Source organism: Nicotiana tabacum, chromosome 12 (assembly GCF_000715075.1).
Source record: "Nicotiana tabacum cultivar K326 chromosome 12, ASM71507v2, whole genome shotgun sequence".
In the NCBI taxonomy this organism is placed as follows: domain Eukaryota; kingdom Viridiplantae; phylum Streptophyta; class Magnoliopsida; order Solanales; family Solanaceae; genus Nicotiana; species Nicotiana tabacum.
Window position 1 is genome coordinate 24,047,922 of NC_134091.1, and position 20,962 is coordinate 24,068,883.

The window sequence follows — 20,962 nt, forward strand, 5'->3', positions numbered from 1 at the left end:
CGCCCTGTATGTATATTATTTTGGTTTGTCAGTTGCAGTAGTTATGACGGCCTTGTCGGCCCAGCTTTATATTGATGTTCAGTCAGATCTAGTTTCAGTTCAGTTTTATATTTTGTTTCACAAGTTGTCTTGCAATGTGGCCCTATGGCCAAAGTATGACATTCCATGTTCAGAGCCCCTAAGTCTCTAGTTGGTATGCTCGGATAAGTGAGGCATCGTGTACTGATATCACCTCCCCAGGTTTGGGGCGTGACATGACTCACAAATGTGAACCTCGCATTTGCGATCACAGCATTGCATTTGTGAGCATGGGCTGGGGATTGGATTCTCGCATTTGCGATAGTCTCAGGTTCACATTTGCGAACAAATTGTTCACATTTGCGATGGCAGCATATGTGTGAATTCTTCGCATTTGCGAAGGCTTTCTCGCATTTTCGGGGTTCGCAATTGCAAACCTCAGGTCGCAATTGCGAACCTCAGGTCGTAATTGCGACATCTGCTCGTGGTCAAAACATGTGAAAGGCGGGATCTTAGCTCATTCGTTAAAATTCTCAGCCCTAAACACCTTAGAGATGATATTTCCAAGAGCTTTTCTTCCTCAATTCATTGGTAAGTGAACTAATATACTTTTTTTCAATTACCCATTATATCTCATAAGATTTCAACCTTAAATCTAGGATTTCCATGGTAGAAATTAGAGATTTAGGTAGAATTAGGTCGGATTTCGAATTGAATTATATAATCGGACTCGGGGGTGAATGGGTGATCGGGTTTTTGTCCGAACCTCAGGTTTTGACCAAGTGAACCCGGGGTTGACTTTTGTTAAATTTTTCAATAATGATCTAAATTGAACCTCTTTCATTCGTGGGTAGTTTCTAAGGCTTATTTTGAATCATTTGGTTGATAATTTGCTAGCTTTTGTTGGTTTGGAGGCTTGTTCGAAAGGCAAGGCCGTAGTTGAACTTTGAATTAGTTGCGGAGCAAGGTAAGTGTCGTGGTTAACCTTGACTTGTGGGATTAGGACTTGTTTGCCTATTTGCTACTTGTTTAATATGAGGGCACAATGTATATGTAAGGTGACGAGTACTTATGCGTTGTTGTTGGGATTAAAGCATGCGGGTAGAACTTGTTTCCTTGTGATTTAATGCCTCTTTAATTATGACATCCATGCTTAGATTAGATTATTACATATTTGATTGTTCTTTATATATTTATGGATTAATTAGTAATGGTTGAGTATGTTGGAAGTTGTGGTTTGGTATCTTGGAATCGTAATTGACGTAAAGTACATCCCATGCATTATTTATCTCCCAAATTTGTATATTCATTACGACATGGTAAGGGAGAGTGTTAAAGCACGAAGGGTGATGCCGTGCCATTTCATTTCCTTATTTACTTATTAATACATGGTGAGGAAGAGAATTAAAGCACGAAGGGTCATGTCATGCCAATCTATACAGTTATTCACTGTTACATAGTGAGAACGAGAGTAAAAGCACAAAGGGTGATGTCGTACCATTTCATTTCTCTTCTTACATCATTTCATGGTAAGGATGAGAGTAAAAGCACGAAGGGTGATGCCGTGCCATTTTCATATCGTATGTTAATTGTTCTCCTTGTTTGATGATTTATTTGGTTGTCTTTGTTGTCTTTCCTGTTGTAGTTATCATATCTTTTCACCCTATCACATGTCACCTCCCAACTGTACATATTAAATCTCTATCTTGTTACTGTTTGGTACATATATCTATGGTTGTACACGTTTAATTTCGTGAGTGCCTTGTCATAGCCTCGTCGCTACCTCATCGAGGTTAGGCTCGACACTTACAGAGTACTTTGGGTCGGTTGAACTCATACTACACTCTACACTTCTCGTGCAGATTTTGGTACTGGTCTCAGCTGTACGTGAGGTGAACTAGCTCAGATTATCATATTCGGAGACTTGAGGTAGATCTGCTGATGTCCGCAGACCTTGAAGTCCCCTTTCTCTTTCCTCTTTTTGTGTTCATTTCATTCGAAAAAGTTGTATTTATTTCAGATTCTATTTCTAAAACTTCTAGTAGCTCGTGTACTCGTGACTCAATATAAGATGACCCAATTTGACGTAAACAAGTATACACGTGACATAGGGCCTATAAGACCAAAATTGCACTGAACATAGGCCGATAAGGCCGTACAATCTTTCACATACAAGATATATGTCTACAAGCCTCTAAGGATACATAAATGTTATAAAGGTCGGGACAGATCCCCGCCATACCAATCAACACATGTCCTAATCATACTGACAAATAGCAACTCCGGAGCAAATGGAGCGCACCAACATCTTCCGCTGAGCTGATAGCCTACTTGGAGGACTCTCAACCTGTCTATCGGGACCTGCGGGCATGAAACGCAGCATCCCCAGACAAAAGGGACGTCAGTACAAATAATGTACCGAGTATGTAAGGAATGAAAATCAGTAAACAATAGACATGAGAAAAACATGGAGTGAAAGACTCGACATGTATGTCTGAATAACTCTGTGAATCATTAATATTTACAATGTCATGCATATGCGTTCAAATATCATACCATGCCTAGGTATATGCGTTCATAACATCATCAAGCCTCTGAGGGAATTCCATCATATCAACTCGGTCACTGTGGGCAAATCATCAACGTATACCAGTTGATCAGGTGGTGGTGCGTATATAACGCCATAACCTTTTCCCATATACCATATACTTATAATATACACATATATAACGCCATCTGGTCATGGGTCAATGTACATGTATAAATGCATGAAATGCATAAGAAATACGTTACTAAGATTTATTGGAATATCATAAAATCAATATGCCTTTCGGATAAACTTTATCAAATACATATTTTTCTAAGCCCATGAACAGAAGATATAATAATAATTCACATGGGGAATCAAGAATATAGACGCCCCTAGTACTTCTATGAATAGAGTCATTTATGAAAGTTGTGCATTTGCTTGTTTCGTTTGTATCGTATTGATCATGCCAAAAAAAGAATGGATAGCCTTAACATACCTGAACCGATTCTCTTGACGATCCCTTCAACACTGTTGATTGCGACAACGCGTAACGGCGGATCGAAGTGGGGAAATATCCGTATGATATTCTTGAGAAAGATTGCACCGTACTCCCTTATAATTTCCAAATCTCACGTTTTGATATATGACCATCACGTTCCTAAGAATGGATATGTGACTCTCACATTCTTAAGACTTACAAATCTCACGTTGATAAGATGTTAAGAAATTTCATGAGTTATTCTGAAGCTCCATCGTTACATTAGATAACATACCATCACCCCTTAATGAGGTAAGAATCTTTCTTATAATTGATGGTTTGTGTGTAAGGATTATTTGCCACAAATCCCCCTAACATGCCACCTAGCCATAAAGTCCAAGAGTCACCCTTTGATATTTGGGCTTAACTCATCTTGCTTCCATGTTGGGGGGGGGAATTAAAGTCTATCCAAGTGTTATAATTAATTATCTAACCTTTCTCCAAATATCATTAATTATCCAATTTTTTACATAATTAAGAATTATCTCAAATTACTTAAAATACTACTTACTTGTAACACACTTTATGTACCATACTATTATGGTCATGTGGCACCTTGTATGATTCTGGTCCATAAATACCGGGTATTTTAGCTCGGGTCGTATTTTATCTAAAATGTCAAACTTCGATGAAATTCATTTTCTTCGATTTGCTTACCCTCTCACCTTCACGAATTTACTCGTCACTTGTTTGAAATAGCATAATTCTTATAATCTCAAAATAATCCCATTCTCGAATTTACGTCGATTAACTTATGACGAAATTTTAACGTACAAAAATGGGGGCTATAATATCTCATTTTCGAGCTTTCATCAATTTACTTATGGCGTACTTTTACGTACGAAAATATGGGGTGTAACATCATTCCCCCTTTGGAACATTCATCCTTGAATGTTGAATGATGCACTTATCATTCTCATAACCCATAGCTCTTGTGAATACTTTAGTACTCCTCTTGCCATCTAGGCAACTGTTCTGTGAATGAATCCCAAACGCCATCGCTTTCCCCCACTTTAGGCGTCTTTCTCACACCGTGACTCGTGGTCAGAATCATTTCAATCATGTAACTGTTGCTACCTTCTGTCATGCAGCATGTATGACTTTTTCCTTGTATGTGCGCCTATGCGATTCTTTTCTCCTTTTTCCTCCAGTTTTTTGCCAATCTCTAGGCCTCACTTTGTAAGAATATACAGAGCTTGATAAGATGTCTCTCTGGGCATCTATAGGTATACTGAAGTTCTTTGCTCGATACTTTGTTGAACTTACAAATATTGCTATATCTTATTTCATAGACCCAGTTATCCATTCGTATGACTTTACTTCATCTAGGTAGGTCATACTATATCATAACTCTTACTTCAATTTATCGTTACTTAGGTGTGCTACCGAACTCCAGGTTACTTTCGTTGCTTATCCCATATGTATAAATCTAAGTCCTTTAATGCTTCCTCATTATTGTTCATCTTAAGAATGACGGCCTAATCTCATCTCATACTTTGTGACTTTTGTCCATCCATTGTTGATTCACCTCAATATTGATCTACAATATACCACTGATAACTTGAAACTTCTTACATAATACCTTGCCACTAGGGCTTACGTTGCATCGATGAATATTTGAAGTGATTTTCCTGACCCACTAGCGACGATATTGTACTTCAATAACCGTATTTTATAGAATCCCAATGTGATTCACTTACGTGGGTATTTTAATCTCGTACAATTCATGAAATCCTCTTCAAATCATTACTCAATTGAAGGCCCAATCATCGTCCTTTATCTATCACAATTACACCCTCATTGCACTATCAGGGCGGCATTCCATCTCTTCTAAATGCCATTAGTATTAGACTTGTTTTAGTTCATTCATTAGTATTAGACTTCTAATGCTATACTGAGCTTTCTATAACTTAGAGAAATCATCAGCTCTCTTGTTTTCATTGGCTTAATCCTGAGGACTTTTCCATTCTTGTCACCTTCTCACTCGTCCTACCTTATCATTACTCCTATCTTCCTAAAATCTTGTCGGTTTACCATACTTTAGCTTGCGACCTACACATATCTATTTATACTACTCGCAACCTTCCTTCAACTTGCTTGCATCATAGGTTTCCTTATGTCATCCTGGAACATCAAGCGAGATATCACATCGTCTTCAACTCCTCTTTACTCTCTTAATTAGACCTCTCGATACTTAGAAACCATAGGTTGGAAGATATGCCATTGATGACGCCGCTACCATTCCTGGATACTGAATCCCGGTGCTTCTAACCTTCTATCTGTAGGATAGATTATTCGCAACCTTCTACATTTGAGTATCTCGTACGTTGTTCACCTTTACCTTAAAATCTCGCATCACGTCTTCTATCTCTTTCATGACCTCGCTTTAACACATGTATAATTCACATCCACAACTTGAAGCTCTATTATAATACTTGCACCTCTGGTGCATACACAATCTAGTGAGAGCTTCATGCTAACTTCTTATGAGGTCGGTACTCTTATGACTGGCTTTATCGTATAGCCGTTATAGAATATGATTATTGTACTATCTCTCTTGTACCTCTATTATTTAAGAGTGATCCTGCAATGTTCTCAATCGCGAGGTCTATAATTTTATGAGTCCAATAATCAGACTCCTGATTTACTTAGTTGGTGTAAGTCTTTAGTTTTCTCTTCCCTCTGATCAACCTTTATGTAGGCTTAAGCTATCTTCCGATCTGCGGCTCAAGGTATGAGTTATTATTTTAGCCTTTCATAGACGCTATGGAATATCCGTGATACCATCATCTAACAATTCAATCTCTTGTCTATGACATGGACTCAATTCTTTCTTTTAACTTATACCAGAGTCTTCTACAACTGTATGATTGTCAACATACATGCTGCATGGATAATACCCTAAAATCTTGAGCGCGTTCATAACGTAACTAACTCTAGATCATTGATTGAACAATTCCTTTCGTTCCATCTCAGCTTTCTTTAAACGTAAGCAATTACTTTTCCTGGTCTTTCTGCCCCCTTGTTGCGTGCATACTTAGCTTATCTTAGTTCCTATGAATGTCAGAATTTTGTGCAATTCATACGATCTCGAATATTACTTTTGGTTTCATTTCCCGCTCATTAGCCACGCTAGATGCCACTTCCTTATGGAGTGCATACAATGTTGTTGTGAGACTGTTGTTACAAGACTTTCCTCTTTTGGTCACTGTGCTTAGGTTAAAGCCTTCTTCCTTATTTCCTCATCTAGTCTTTCATTGTAGTATTTAGGGTGACCTTCACTTGACGGAATTTGTTGATGTTCTTCCCCGCCTATAATTATCCTAGTTACTTATTTCCACGCCCTTGTGCTTGTAGGGTTGCTTCTAAACTAATATTTTGACTGTCTTCCCAGTGGAATTCTATTTCATTTACCTTTAACTATCCCAACTCCTATCTGAATATATCTCAAGGATCACGATGTCATATCTGTGAGACTGAATTCTCTATGTTGGGGTTCACTATGTTCGTCTTACATAATCTGTTGATTTTTCTGTGTCCTATTGTTTAGCCATAACTAGGCTCTTCCTGAATCAACTACTAACTACTCGTTGGCCCATCTCATATCAATATTTCGCGTAATATTCCTTATCTATCAATAACATCTCGGGTAGGAACCCTTACTTCCTCTCTTTGATGTCGTGCTTGCATAATGTTCTGGAAACATAGCATATCTGTAGGATTTGAATGAGTGCAATCTCATCCCTTTCTCATTTTTATCGCATTCTTGCTTTACCATTCCATAGTTACTAGAACCACTTAATTCTGACTTAATGCCATATCACACCATATCCCCCTATTTAGGGGAGCACTAAAATTTAGTTCTATGATGATCTATGTATAAATGTTTTACCTTCTCATCTTTGGCATCTTTTCACATCATCGATGATCCTTACTCGCCTCGCGGTAATACTTATGTACCAAGGATAACGAAATTCCTCACTCGCGAGGGTGACACTTAGTGTAACTGGCAGATATAGTTCCCTAAGCTTAACTTTAGTCACCTTGCTTGCTTTAGGGAAGCGTCTTCCTGAATGACCTTTAAAAGGTATTCTTCTGTCGTCTATTCTATTATTGCCGGGACACAATCACTGAAATTCTCATTATGCCGACTATTACTCAGTCCGTAGTTCATGTTTAGTTTATCTTGCTCATCAGTCCATGCTGATTTCTTGTTACTCTGGAGTCTAATGTTTTCCTTTTGGTAATCAAGTTGGAGTCACGAACCTATTTCTCGAAGTGAGAATATGACTATATGGCCTATACTCATTTGTTTTCTCAAGGCCTGTCACCTCTCGTCCTTTCCTTCACTTGACTATAGACTCTGTAATACTGTCATCATTTTGATTTACCGTTGTCATCCATGTATAACATCTTACTCATAATGCTTCATTAACTCTCTTCTTATTTCCCGCTAACATTTATGTCTATCACTTTATTCTGAAAACTCGAACAAGACATTCTTTTGCTTTTAGTTCCCCTTGCTCCATCTGCTGGCTCTTTGGGTTACCTAACATTCTTTCTCCACTATGGACGAGAGCTACACTAAGATAATATTTATCCGTTCAAGGCTTCCAGTGCCTACCTTTGTAGTATTCATATCTAGCTGTACTATTTTAGAGTGCACCCTCTGTGTGTCTCACAAGGAGATCTATTTGCCCATTTTGCAATATCCTTCGTAAATGTCAGCTAACGCTAACAATCCATCCACAATTTTGGGTTACCTAACCCCATCTAGATCCTGACATCCTGCCTTCTCTTATACTATTTCTGTTAGCCCCCGTAGGGCATAAATGAGATGGGTGTGGCCAATTGTACATACCTCTGTTATTGTTGAAGGTAACTCAAAAGGCTTATATTCCTCTGCGATAATCTTCATTAGCTGGGTATTTTGTACCCTTTTTCATCTTGCTTCTTTTACTTGCTAAAACTTGTATCTACCTTCCGATTCTCTTATTACTTTTTACCATAAGAGTTGATAGACATTTTTGCCTTAGGGTTCTTATCAAGAAGTTTTACACATCTTAGTGCACACATGATCTGCTGAAGACCTCACATTTACTCATCATAAGCATCATGAAAAATTGAGTTCCTCTGAATCAACTCTTCCACAACTATATCTCTTACCAACCGTCTTTCTGGATATATGCATCGTCGTATTATGAATAAGATAGAGTTTAGGAAGTTGAGTTCTTACAAGTGAGCTCTACCACATGATCTAGAGTAAGTAGAAAGAGTGACAGTCCTAAATGCCCTGTAGCATCCTACATATAAGTGAGGTTCACAACACACCCATAAACAAGACTCTACTAGACACGGCTTGTAGACTCCCTAGGATAGAACTTCTCTGATACCACTTTTCTCACGACCCAAACCGATGGGCCGTGACGGGCACTTGATTCCTTACTCAATCGAGAACCAACATTCCATATAATTCTTATAGTACTCTTATTGGCAAATGGGACAAACGGGATGTCATGGGCTAACCAGAATAAACATAAGGGAATACTCAATATAAGACTACCCAATTTGACGTAAACAAGTATATATGTGACATAGGGCCTATAAGACCAAAATTGCACTAAACATAGGCCGATAAGGCCCTACAATCTTTCACATACAAGATATATGTCTACAAGCCTCTAAGGATACATAAATGTTATAAAAGTCGGGACATATCCCCGCCATACCAATCAACACATGTCCTAATCATACTTACAAATAGCAACTCCGGAGCAAATGGAGCGCACCAACATCTTCTGCTGAGCTGATAGCCTACTTGGAGGACTCTCGACCTGTCTATCGGGACCTGCAGGCATGAAACGCAGCATCCCCAGACAAAAGGGACGTCAGTACAAATAATGTACCGAGTATGTAAGGAATGAAAATCAGTAAACAATAGACATGAGAAAAACATGGAGTGAAAGACTCGACATGTATGTCTGAATAACTCTGTGAATCATTAATATTTACAATGTCATGCATATGCGTTCAAATATCATACCATGCCTAGGTATATGCGTTCATAACATCATCAAGCCTCTGAGGGAATTCCATCATATCAACTCAGCCACTGTGGGCAAATCATAAACGTATACCAGTTGATCAGGTAGTGGTGCGTATATAACGCCATAACCTTTTCCCATACACCATATACTTATAATATACACATATATAACGCCATCTGGTCATGGGTCAATGTTCATGTATAAATGCATGAAATGCATAAGAAATACATTACTAAGATTTATTGGAATATCATAAAATCAATATGCCTTTCGGATAAACTTTATCAAATACGTATTTTTCTAAGCCCATGAACAGAAGATATAATAATAATTCACATGGGGAATCAAGAATATAGACGCCCCTAGTACTTCTATGAATAGAGTCATTTATGAAAGTTGTGCATTTGCTTGTTTCGTTTGTATCGTATTGATCATGCCAAAAAAAAAAGAATGGATAGCCTTAACATACCTGAGCCGATTCTCTTGACGATCCCTTCAACATTGTTGATTGCGACAACGCATAACGGCGGATCGAAGTGGGAAAATATCCGTATTATATTCTTGAGAATGATTGCACCGTACTCCCTAATAATTTCCAAATCTCACGTTTTGATATATGACCCTCACGTTCCTAAGAATGGATATGTGACTCTCACATTCTTAAGATTTACAGATCTTATGTTGATAAGATGTTAAGAAATTTCATATGAGTTATTCTGAAGCTCTATCGTTACGTTAGATAACATACCATCACCCCTTAATGAGGTAAGAATCTTTCTTATAATTGTTGGTTTGTGTGTAAGGATTATTTGCCACAAATCCCCCTAACATTCCACCTAGCCATAAAGTCCAAGAGTCACCCTTTGATATTTGGTCTTAACTCATCTTGCTTCCACGTTTGGGGGGGGGGGAGGGGGGGGGGAATTAAAGTCTATCCAAGTGTTATAATTAATTATCTAACCTTTCTCCAAATATCATTAATTACCCAATTTTTCACATAATTAAGAATTATCTCAAATTACTTAAAATACTACTCACTTGTAACACACTTTATTCACCTTACTATCATGGTCATGTGGTACCTTGTATGGTACTAGTCCATAAATATCGGGTATTTTAGCTCGGGCCATATTTTATCTAAAATGTCAAACTTCGATGAAATTTATTTTCTTCGATTTGCTTACTCTCTCACCTTCACGAATTTACTCATCACTTGTTTGAAATAGCATAATGCTTATAATCTCAAAATAATCCCATTCTTGAATTTACATCGATTAACTTATGATGAAACTTTAACGTACGAAAATGCGGGATGTAATATTTCATTTTCGAGCTTTCATCAATTTACTTATGGCGTACTTTTACGTACGAAAATATGGGGTGCAACAACTAGGTCTTAGGAGTCACAAGCTAGCTTAGTAGAGTCTGGAGGAGGATTGGTACAGAGACGTCTGTACTTATCTTCCAGAGGCTATGGAGTTTAGGGAAAATGTCACTTCTTTCTTACTCTGTCATGCGATTTTATTCTATCATTGATGATTGAACCCTTCTATTCTTTATCTCTCGCTGATGGCGAGAACACGCACTGCATCTACCGCCGGACAGGAGCAGGAGCCGCCTGTGAAAACTATGACTAGGGGCAGAGGTCGAGGTCTAGGTCGTGGTAGAGGTCGAGGCTGAGGTCGCGCCAGAGGTAGAGGCCGAGCTCAACCTAGAGATCGAGCAGAAACACCCGCAGTGGGGCCTCAACTGGATTTCGAGGAGGAGGTCCTAGCTCAGACTGTATCTTTCAGACCAACTCAGGTCCCGGAGGGGTTCATAGCCACTCCAGTACTTCCGGACGCTCTAGTCCATTTAGTGGGCCTTATGGAGAATGTGGCCCAGGTGGCTCCCCAGTTTCAATACTCCTGCAGCCCAGCTAGTTGGGGTAGTTCAGCCGGTTGTTGCGGCACAGGCCAGGGGATAGGCCCACTTTGTCTTCTGAGGCTATGTTGAGGTTGGATAAGTTCACCAAGCTCTTTCCTGTTCATTTCAGTGGTGCATCTTCTAAGGACCCACAGGATTTTCTGGACCGTTGCTATGAGGTGTTGTAGATCTTGGGTATAGTTAAGACTAGTGGGGTCGATTTTGCAAACTTTCAGATGAATGGTTCTGCCCAAAGATGGTGGAGAGATTATATGTTTACTAGACCAGCTGGGTTGCCTGCACTTACTTGGGATCAATTCTCATAGCTATTGCTAGATAAGTTCATCCCTGTCACCCTGAGATAGGAGAATCGCAGGCTGTTTGAGTGACTTTAGCAAGATGATATGACTGTCACCCAGTACGAAACTCAATTTGTGGACTTAGTTTGCCATGCCACCATCTTGCTTCCTACAGACAAGGAGCGAGTGAGGAGATTTATTGATGAGCTCACTTACACTCTCAGGCTTCAGATGGCCAAGGAGACAGGGAGTGATATTTCCTTTCAGACGGCCATTGATATTGCCAAACGTATCAAGTTGGTTAATGTTCAGGAGAGGGGTCCGGTGTCAGATAAGAGGCCCCGTCACTCTGGTAGTTTTAGCAGTGCCTCATCTAGAGGCAGGGGTGCTTTTGGTAGTGGCAATCCTCCCAAGCCATTTCATTCAGCGCTTCAGGTAACCCATAGTGCTTCATGTAGTCATGGTCCTTACGTGCCTCATTCTGGATAGCCAACCTACAGTGCACCACCAGCTCTTATTAGTGCACCTCCACTCCATAGTTATCAGGGTGGTTATTCAGGTCGACAAGGTCAGTTTCAGGGTCAGCAATCACTGCAACCGAGGCTATGTTATACTTGTGGTGATCCGAGACACATTGCTAGATTTTGCCCTCGGGCAACGGGCAGCTCACAGCATCAGAGTTCTCATGCCATGGTTCCGGCACCAATTGCTGCACCACCTGCTCAGCCAGCCAGAGGTAGGGGTCAGGCAGCCAGAGGTAAAGGCCAGGCCATTAGAGGTGGAGGCCAACCAGCTAGAAGCCGTCCCAGAGATGTAGTTCATAGTAGTGGGGACCGGCCCCGATGTTATGCTTTCCTAGCTAGCCTTGAGGCCGAGTTATTTGGCGCCACTATCACATGTATTGTTCCCATTTTCCATAGAGATGTATCAATTCTATTTGATTCGGGATCTACTTATTCCTATGTGTCATCCTGTTTTGCTTCATATCTGGTTGTGCTTCATGATTATTTGAGTGCTTCTGTGTATGTGTCCATACCTGTGCAAGATTCTATTATTGTAGAACGTGTCTATCGCTCGTGTGTGGTTACTATTAGGAGTCTTGAGACTAGTGTAGATCTTCTACTTCTTGATATGGTAGACTTTGATGTTATCTTGTGTATGGATTAGCTATCACCTTGTCATGCTACAATGGATTGTCACGCCAAGACGGTGACCTTAGCCATGCTGGGGTTGCCTCGACTAGAGTGGAGAGGGACTCCTAATCACTCTACCAGCAGAGTTATTTCCTATGTGAAGGCTCGACGTATGGTCGAGAAGGGATGTCTAGCTTATTTGGCCTATGTCCGTGGTTCTAGTGCGCAGGTTCCTTCCAAGGATTCAGTGCTAGTTGTTCGTGAGTTTCCAGAGGTGTTTCCCGTAGATCTGTCGGGTATGCCACCCGACAGAGATATTGACTTTTGTATTGATTTGGCTCCGAGCACTTAGCCCATTTCTATTCTGCCATACCGTATGGCCCTGCCGGAGTTGAAGGAGTTAAAGGAGTAGTTGCAAGATTTTCTTGATAATGGCTTCATTAGACCTAGTGTCTCGCCTTGGGGTGCGCCCGTTTTGTTCATGAAGAAGAAATATGGGTCGATGAGTATGTGTATAGACTATCGGCAGTTGAACAAAGTCACTATCAAGAACAAGTATCTGTTGCCGAGGATTGATGACTTATTTGATCAGTTTTAGGATGCCAAAGTGTTTTTGAAGATTTATTTGAGGTCTGGCTGCCATCAATTGAGGATTAGGGCATTCGATGTCCCTAAGAAGGCTTTTCAGACTCGGTATGGGCATTATGAGTTCCTAGTGATGTCATTTGGGTTGACAAATGCCCCAGCAACATTCATGGATTTGATGAACCGAGTGTTCAAGACCTACTTGGATTATTTTGTGATTGTATTCATTGATGATATCTTGATCTACTCTCGCAGCCGAGAGGAGCATGAGCAGTATCTTTGGATCGTACTTCAGACTCTAAGAGATAGCCAGTTATATGCCAAGTTTTCAAAGTGTGAGTTTTGGTTAGACTCAGTCGCCTTTTGGGACATATTGTATTGGTAGAGGGTATAAAGGTGGATCCTAAGAAGATTTTGGCAGTTCAGAACTGGCCTAGACTTACTTCAGCTACAGAGATCTGAAGTTTCCTAGGTTTGGCAGTTATTATCACCGGTTCGTGAAAGAGTTTTAATCTATAGTAGCCCCATTGACCAGATTGACCTAGAAGGGTGCCCCATTCAGATGGTCGGACGAGTATGGGTTGAGCTTCCAGAAGCTCAAGACTTCTTTAACTATGGTGCCAGTGTTGGTGTTTCCCATCGGTTCAGGATCATACACGGTGTATTGTGATGCATCTCGTATTGGGCTCGGTGCGGTATGGATGCAGGATGGCAGGGTGATTGCAGTTGAAGTTTCATGAGAAGAATTACCATGTTCATGACTTAGAGTTGGCAGCCAATGTTCATGCGCTTAATAATTGGAGGCAATATCTTTACGGTGTGTCGTGTGAGGTAGGGTTTGGTGAGAGACCGTTTGCAGCAGATATCTAGGCTTTGGCCAATCAGTTTGTAAGGTTAGATGTTTCAGAGCCCAGTCGTGTCTTAGCTTGCACAGTCGCTCGATCTTCTTCATATGAGCGCATTAGAGATCGTCAGTATGAAGATCCCCATTTGCTTGTCCTTAGGGACACGGTACAGCAAGGTGGTGCCAAGCAGGTTGCGCGTCATGTGAGGTATTCACGGATCATTAGAGTCTGCAGTATTTGTTTAAACAAAAGGATCTCAATTTGAGGCAGGGGAGATGGTTGGAGTTATTGAAAGACTATAACATCACCATTTTGTATCATCCCGGGAAGGCTAATGTGGTGGCCGATGCCTTGAGTAGGAAGGCAGTGAGTATGGGTAGCCGTGTGTATATATCAGTTGGTTAGAGACCGCTTGCAACAAATGTCTAGGCTTTGGCCAATCAGTTTGTGAGGTTAGCTGCTTTAGAGCCCAGTCGTGTCTTAGCTTGCACAGTCGCTCGATCTTCTTTGTATGAGCATATCAGAGAGTGTCAGTATGAAGATCCTCATTTGCTTGTCCTTAGGGAGAAGGTGCAGCAAGGTGGTGCCAAGCAGGTTGTTGTTGGAGATGATAGGATGCGGGGCCGTATTTGTATGCCCAATATGGATGGGCTTCGTGAGTTGATCCTTGAGGAGGCCCACAGTTCCCGGTATTCTATTCACCGAGTTCCGCCAAGATGTATCAGGACTTGCGGAAATATAATTGGTGGAGGAGGATGAAGAAGGATGTAGGTTCATATGTAGCTCGGTGTCTAAATTATCAGCAAGTTAAGTACGAGCATCAGAGACTTGGTAGGTTGCTTCAGAAGTTAGAGATTCCTGAGTGGAAGTGAGAGTGTATCACCATGGATTTTGTTATTGGACTACTACTAACTCAGAGGAAGTTCGACACGATATGGGTCATTATGGACAGGTTGACCAAGTTGGTACATTTCATTCCAGTGGCAGTTACCTATTTTTCAGAGCGGTTAGCTGAGATCTACATCCGCGAGATTGTCCGTCTTCATGGTGTGCCCATGTATATCATTTTCGATCGAGGTACGCAGTTTACCTTGCACTTCTGAAGGTCCGTACAATGTGGGTTGGGCACACAGGTTGTGCTGAGCACAACATTTCATCCCCAAATGGAAGGATAGTCCAAGCGCACTATTCAGATATTGGAGGATATGCTTCGCATTTGTGTTATGGATTTTGGGGGGTTCTTGGGATCAGTTCTTACCGCTTGTGGAGTTTGCCTGCAATAACACCTACCAGTCAAGCATTCATATGGCTCCTTATGAGGCATTATACAGGAGGCGTCACCGTTCGTCAGTTGGATGGTTCGAGCCGGGGGAGGCTCGGTTGTTGGATACAGATTTGGTGCAGGATGCCTTGGATAAGGTCAAGATTATTCAAGATCAATTTTGCAACTCCCAGTCTAGGTAGAAGCGTTATGCCGACCGTAGAGTTCGTGATATTGCATTCTTGGTCGGAGAGAGGGTACTGCTCCGGGTTTCACCCATGAAGGGTGTGATGAGGTTCACAAAGAAAGGAAAGTTGAGCCCTAGATATATCAGACCCGTTGAGATTCTTGAGAGAGTGGGTGAGGTAGCCTACAAGCTCGCATTGCCACTAAGTTTATCAGCAGTCCATCCAGGGTTCCACGTGTCCATGCTCCGAAAGTATCACGGTGATCCGTCTCACGTGTTAGATTTCAACTTCGTCCAATTGGACAAAGATTTGACTTATGAGGAGAAGCCGGTGGCTATGCTAGCCCAGTAGGTTCGACAGTTGAGGTCTAAGCGTTTTCCTTCAGTTCGAGTGCAGTGAAGAGGTCAGCCAATCGAGGCACACAAATGGGAGTCCGAGTCGTACATGCGGAGTAGATATCCACGCATTTTCACTAGCCTAGGTACTTTTCTATGACGAAAATGTGAAATCGTGCCTTAAAACTCATTTGAGTTGACTTTGGTAAATGTTTCGAGAAAAGGAACCCCGATCAGTGTTTTGACGGTCCCGGTGGGTACGTACTGTGATTTGGGACTTGGGCGTATGCCAGGAATCGAATTCGGAAGTCCCTAACTCGAATTATCGCCATTTGTTGAAAATTAGAAGTTTAAAAGTTTAAAAAAATTTCAAGTTTGACCGTAATTTGATTTTGTTGGTCTGGATTTTGGTTTCAGGACTTGGTATAAATTCATTACTATATTTATAACTTGTATGTAAAATTTGGTACAAAACGGAGTTGATTTGACATGATTCGGATGTCCGGTTGAAAAATTCAAAGTTCTTAAGTTTCTTTGAAATTTTCATTCATTTTGGTGTCTGATTTGTACTTTGAGGTGTTATTTTGGCGTTTTGATCGTGCGAGAGAGTTTGTATGATTTTTTGGACTTGTGTGCATGATTTATTTTAAGCTTCGAGAGCTCGGGTGAGTTTCAGATAGGCTACTGGGTGATTTTAGACTTAGAGAAATAGTTGGTGCCTGTGTGTGCTAGTGTTGTCTACAGAACTCGCATTTGCGAGGTCTAGCTCGCAAATGCGAGGCTTGCATTTGCGATCACAACATCGCATTTGCGAGCATGGGCTGGGGACTGGGTTCTCGCATTTGCGAAGGCTTTCTCGCATTTGCGAGATTCACAATTGCATACCCCAGGTTGCAATTGCGACATCTGCGCCTGCTCGAAAGCTGAGAAAGAAAGGATTTTAGCTCATTCTTTCAAATTCTCAACCCTAAACAAAGGATTTTAGCTCATTCTTTCAAATTCTCAACCCTAAACACCTTAGAGGCGATTTTCCCAAGAGCTTTTCTTCCTTAATTCATTGGTAAGTGATTTTAATCTACTTTCTTTCAATTACCCATTATATTTCATAAGTTTCAACCTTAAATCTAGGATTTCCATGGTAGAAATTAGGGATTTCAGTAGAATTAGGGATTTTTGTAAAATTGAAATTTAGACCTCGAATTGAGGTCAGATTTTGAATTAAATTGCATAACCAGACTCGGGGTGAATGGGTGATCGGGTTTTGGTCCGAACCTTTAGTTTTGACGAAGCGAACACGGGGTTGACTTTTGTTGACTTTTTCAACAATAATCTAAATTGAACCTCTTTCATTCGTAGGTAGTTTCTAAGGCTTATTTTGAATCGTTTGGTTGATAAGTTGCTTGATTTGGTTGGTTCGGAGGCTTGTTCAAAAGGCAATACCGTAGTTGAACTTTGAATTGGTTGCGAAGCGAGGTAAGTGTTGTGGTTAACCTTGATTTGAGGGATTAGGACTTGTTTGCCTATTTGTTACGTGTTTAATGTGTGCGCACAATGTATATGCGAGGTGACGAGTACTTATGCGTTGTTGTTGGGGTTAAAACATGTGGGTAGAACTTGTTTCCTTGTGATTTATTGCCTCTTTAATTATGACATCCATGCTTAGATTATATTATTACTTATTTGATTGTTCTTTCTGTATTTATGGATTAATTAGTAATGGTTGAGTATGTTGGAAGTTGAGGTATGGTATCTTGGAATCATAATTGACGTAAAGTACATCCCTCGCATTATTTATCTCCCGAATTTGTGTATTCATTATGACATGGTAAGGGAGAGTGTTAAAGCATGAAGGGTGATTTCGTTCCATTTCATTTCCTTATTATCTGATTAATACATGGCGAGGAAGAGAATTAAAGCACGAAGGGTGATGTCGTGCCAATCTATATCAGATATTCACTGTTATATAGTGAAAATGAGAGTAAAAGAATGAATGGTGATACCGTACCATTTCATTTCTCTTATGACATCATTTCATGGTAAGGATGAGAGTAAAAGCACGAGGGGTTATGCCGTGCCATTTTCATATCATATGTTAACTGTTCTCCTTGGTTGATGATTTATTTGGTTGTCTGTGTTGTCTTTCCTTTTGTAGTTATCGTATATTTTCCCCTATCGCATGTCCCCTCCCAACTGTACATATTAGATCTCTATCTTGTTGTTGTTTGGTACATACATCTATGGTTTTATAGGTTTAATTATATGAGTGTCCTGTCATAGCCTCGTCACTACCTCGTCGAGGTTAGGCTCGACACCTACGGAGTACATTGTGTCGGTTGTACTTATACTACACTCTGCACTCTTGAGAAAATTTTGGTACTGGTCCCAGTTGTACGTGAGATGCACTAGCTCAGATTATCACATTCGAAGACTTGAGGTAGATATGCTGACGTCCGTAGACCTTGAAATCCCCTTTCTCTTTCCTCTTTTACTATTCATTTTATTCGAAACGGTTGTATTTATTTCAGACTCTTTTTGTAGAACTTCTAGTAACTCGTATACTCGTGAATCCAAATCATTGGGAGTAGATGTTATTACATGACATATGCTGGTGTTGAATTAGTTTGAGTACCCATCCTTGTTATTTATCATCACTTTGTTTTAAATTGTTAAAAATTTGACTAATAAACTATCTCACGTCCGCTTGCCTAGCAAGTGGATGTTAGGCGCCATCATGACCCCGAGGTTGGGATTCCGGGTCATGACATTGTTAGAATAAATAAATCTATATCAAGAATTTCTTTTGCAATATAACACTAATCGTATTTCAATATCTCCACATAGGAGTAAAATTATATCTTACAAGCAAATTGTTATACTCATAGTTCTAGCAAGATACATTAATGCACAAATTGTACTAGACGCAAAAATAAATCATGTACGCCATGATTGCTCTAATCCACATAAGGATTTGTTGAAACTTTATTTAATAAATTTCTTGAAAACCTTAATATGCTTCAGAACAATTTAAATCCTTCAAGGATTTTCATTATATGCATATCAAATGTATTGTCAGACCAAAACCTGAAATGGTTGTATCCACCACAGGAGAACATGTCTCCATATAATCAATGCGAGGATATTTACAAATCTTCATGTGCCACAAGTCGGTTTTATGTCTATCGACTTGATTTTTCATTTAACTTTTCGCACAAGAACACATTTATACCTTCACTGGCTGTATACTTTTAGGTGTTGGGACTATCCATCCAACTTCACATTTTTCAGGTGAAGTCAATTTTCATAGCGTATTTTTCCTTTGGCCAATCATTTATCTGTCCAATTTTCATGACACATTTGAGCTGAAGATCCTCATAAATATTACTAATATTGAGTGCTACATTATATCAACAATATCATTGACATTCATTTTATATCAGTTTCATCAACACTCAATAATGACATAACTTATCGAGATCTCATTATTTTCAGGTACCTGAGCCTCTCCCTTAAGGTCTTATAAAGTGTTATGTCGTGGTACTCTTATAGAGCACTTGCCTCTTTATTATGACCATCTTTATCATTTGCTCCTCTCTTTCATCAATGAGTTTTATCTTTGGAACCGATTAGTCTATTACGCTTTATGCATGCCATAGACTCTGTCCATCATGGACTTTATTCTATTTGGAGCATTACTATCTGAAATATAACATTTAGCTTTGGGTCAGCAAATACGCATGGCAATGTTTTGCAAATTAATTATTACTAGAATCTATAGTTCACATTTCTTGTACAAGGATCTAGGTGTACTCATAATAATTTATTTCATGTATTACTTTTTCAGCTGTCCATTTTCTCCCCCTAATATTGGGATTACCAACACATCCCCAACCTTCTCTGGGGACCCATATTTTTACATTGTGGTGGAGCAATTAAATCATATAGCATATCCATATTTCTAGATGGAAATTATTTGGCTCCTGACCCTGAACCAATTGTGATAGGGAGAATTTATCATAACGTATTTGCTAGATGCGTACATGTGCTGTTGTATATTAAATAATACATCTCATACAAAATTTTCCTTTTCTTCTCATAACCAATGGTTAAGCTATAACTGGAGACATACAATTTCTACTAAACCAACTTGGATTTAAACCAGCATTATCATCACAATTTATATTTTGGAACTGTGCTCTAATAATTTAAGCAAGCAACCTTGTAAAGCCAAACTGCAAGTTGATAACCAACGCACTTGTGACCATACAATAGATGCATCTATTAAAATCATATAATAGTAAATGGTCCACATGGCCGGTGACTAAGCAGCACACGAGAATTCTTGAAGAATCTTCTATTTCTTCAATACATGCCAATGTGAATTCTAAATTAATTTTTGCATCGAAATTGAACCGGGATGGCCTACCGGTCATGCCAAATGATATTTGTTCCAGCAAATTTCTAGTTTACTGTGGCATGTAATTCCTTCATTATTCTTGTACTTGTGTAGTAAACATAGGACGAAAGTCAGGTAACCTTTTGTATTTACTCGGTATGATCATAGTAGTATGAAGATATTCAATATTTCCATCATTTATAGTCTTAATATGCTAACCACTTTGGCTAATATCTTTGAAACTCAAAAAGTTTCTTTTGAGACTTACTACAATATTAATGTCATGAACCATTTCACTCATCTGGGTAATAACAAATTAGTTCTTCCGGAGCTCTTAATGAATTTTGTACTACATGACTTTTGTCACACCATCCATATGGTGAATGTCTCCTTTACGGATAAAATTATATCATAATAATTGTCATGGTCAAAATCATTATAGGCAAGACCTTATTATTGCTTTACTTTTGCCTTTAATAATATTTGATAAAGCCTGGCAAAATATTTTTGTCGTACTATAAGTACGCGACCGATGACATATTCATGCAACCACGCAATAATATTTATTTTCTTTATTTTTCTCAAACCTCCCTTAGAGGTGAGTTGTGTGGTAGTATGATGATCCAAAATATCATCTTTAAATTTAATAAGTAATTATATATTCTAAGACCTTGAAAAGCACTAATTATCATTCCTCGACTTGCATGCGCAGTCCGTACAATTTTTCAGAAAGTTTTCATGTGAAAAATGGATTAAAATGTGAAATGGAGTTTAAAAACTCAACTGAGTTGACTTTGGTCAACATTTTGAGCAAACGGACACGGATCCATGTTTTGATAGTTCCGGTAGGTCCGTATCGTGATTTGGGACTTAGGCGCATGCCCA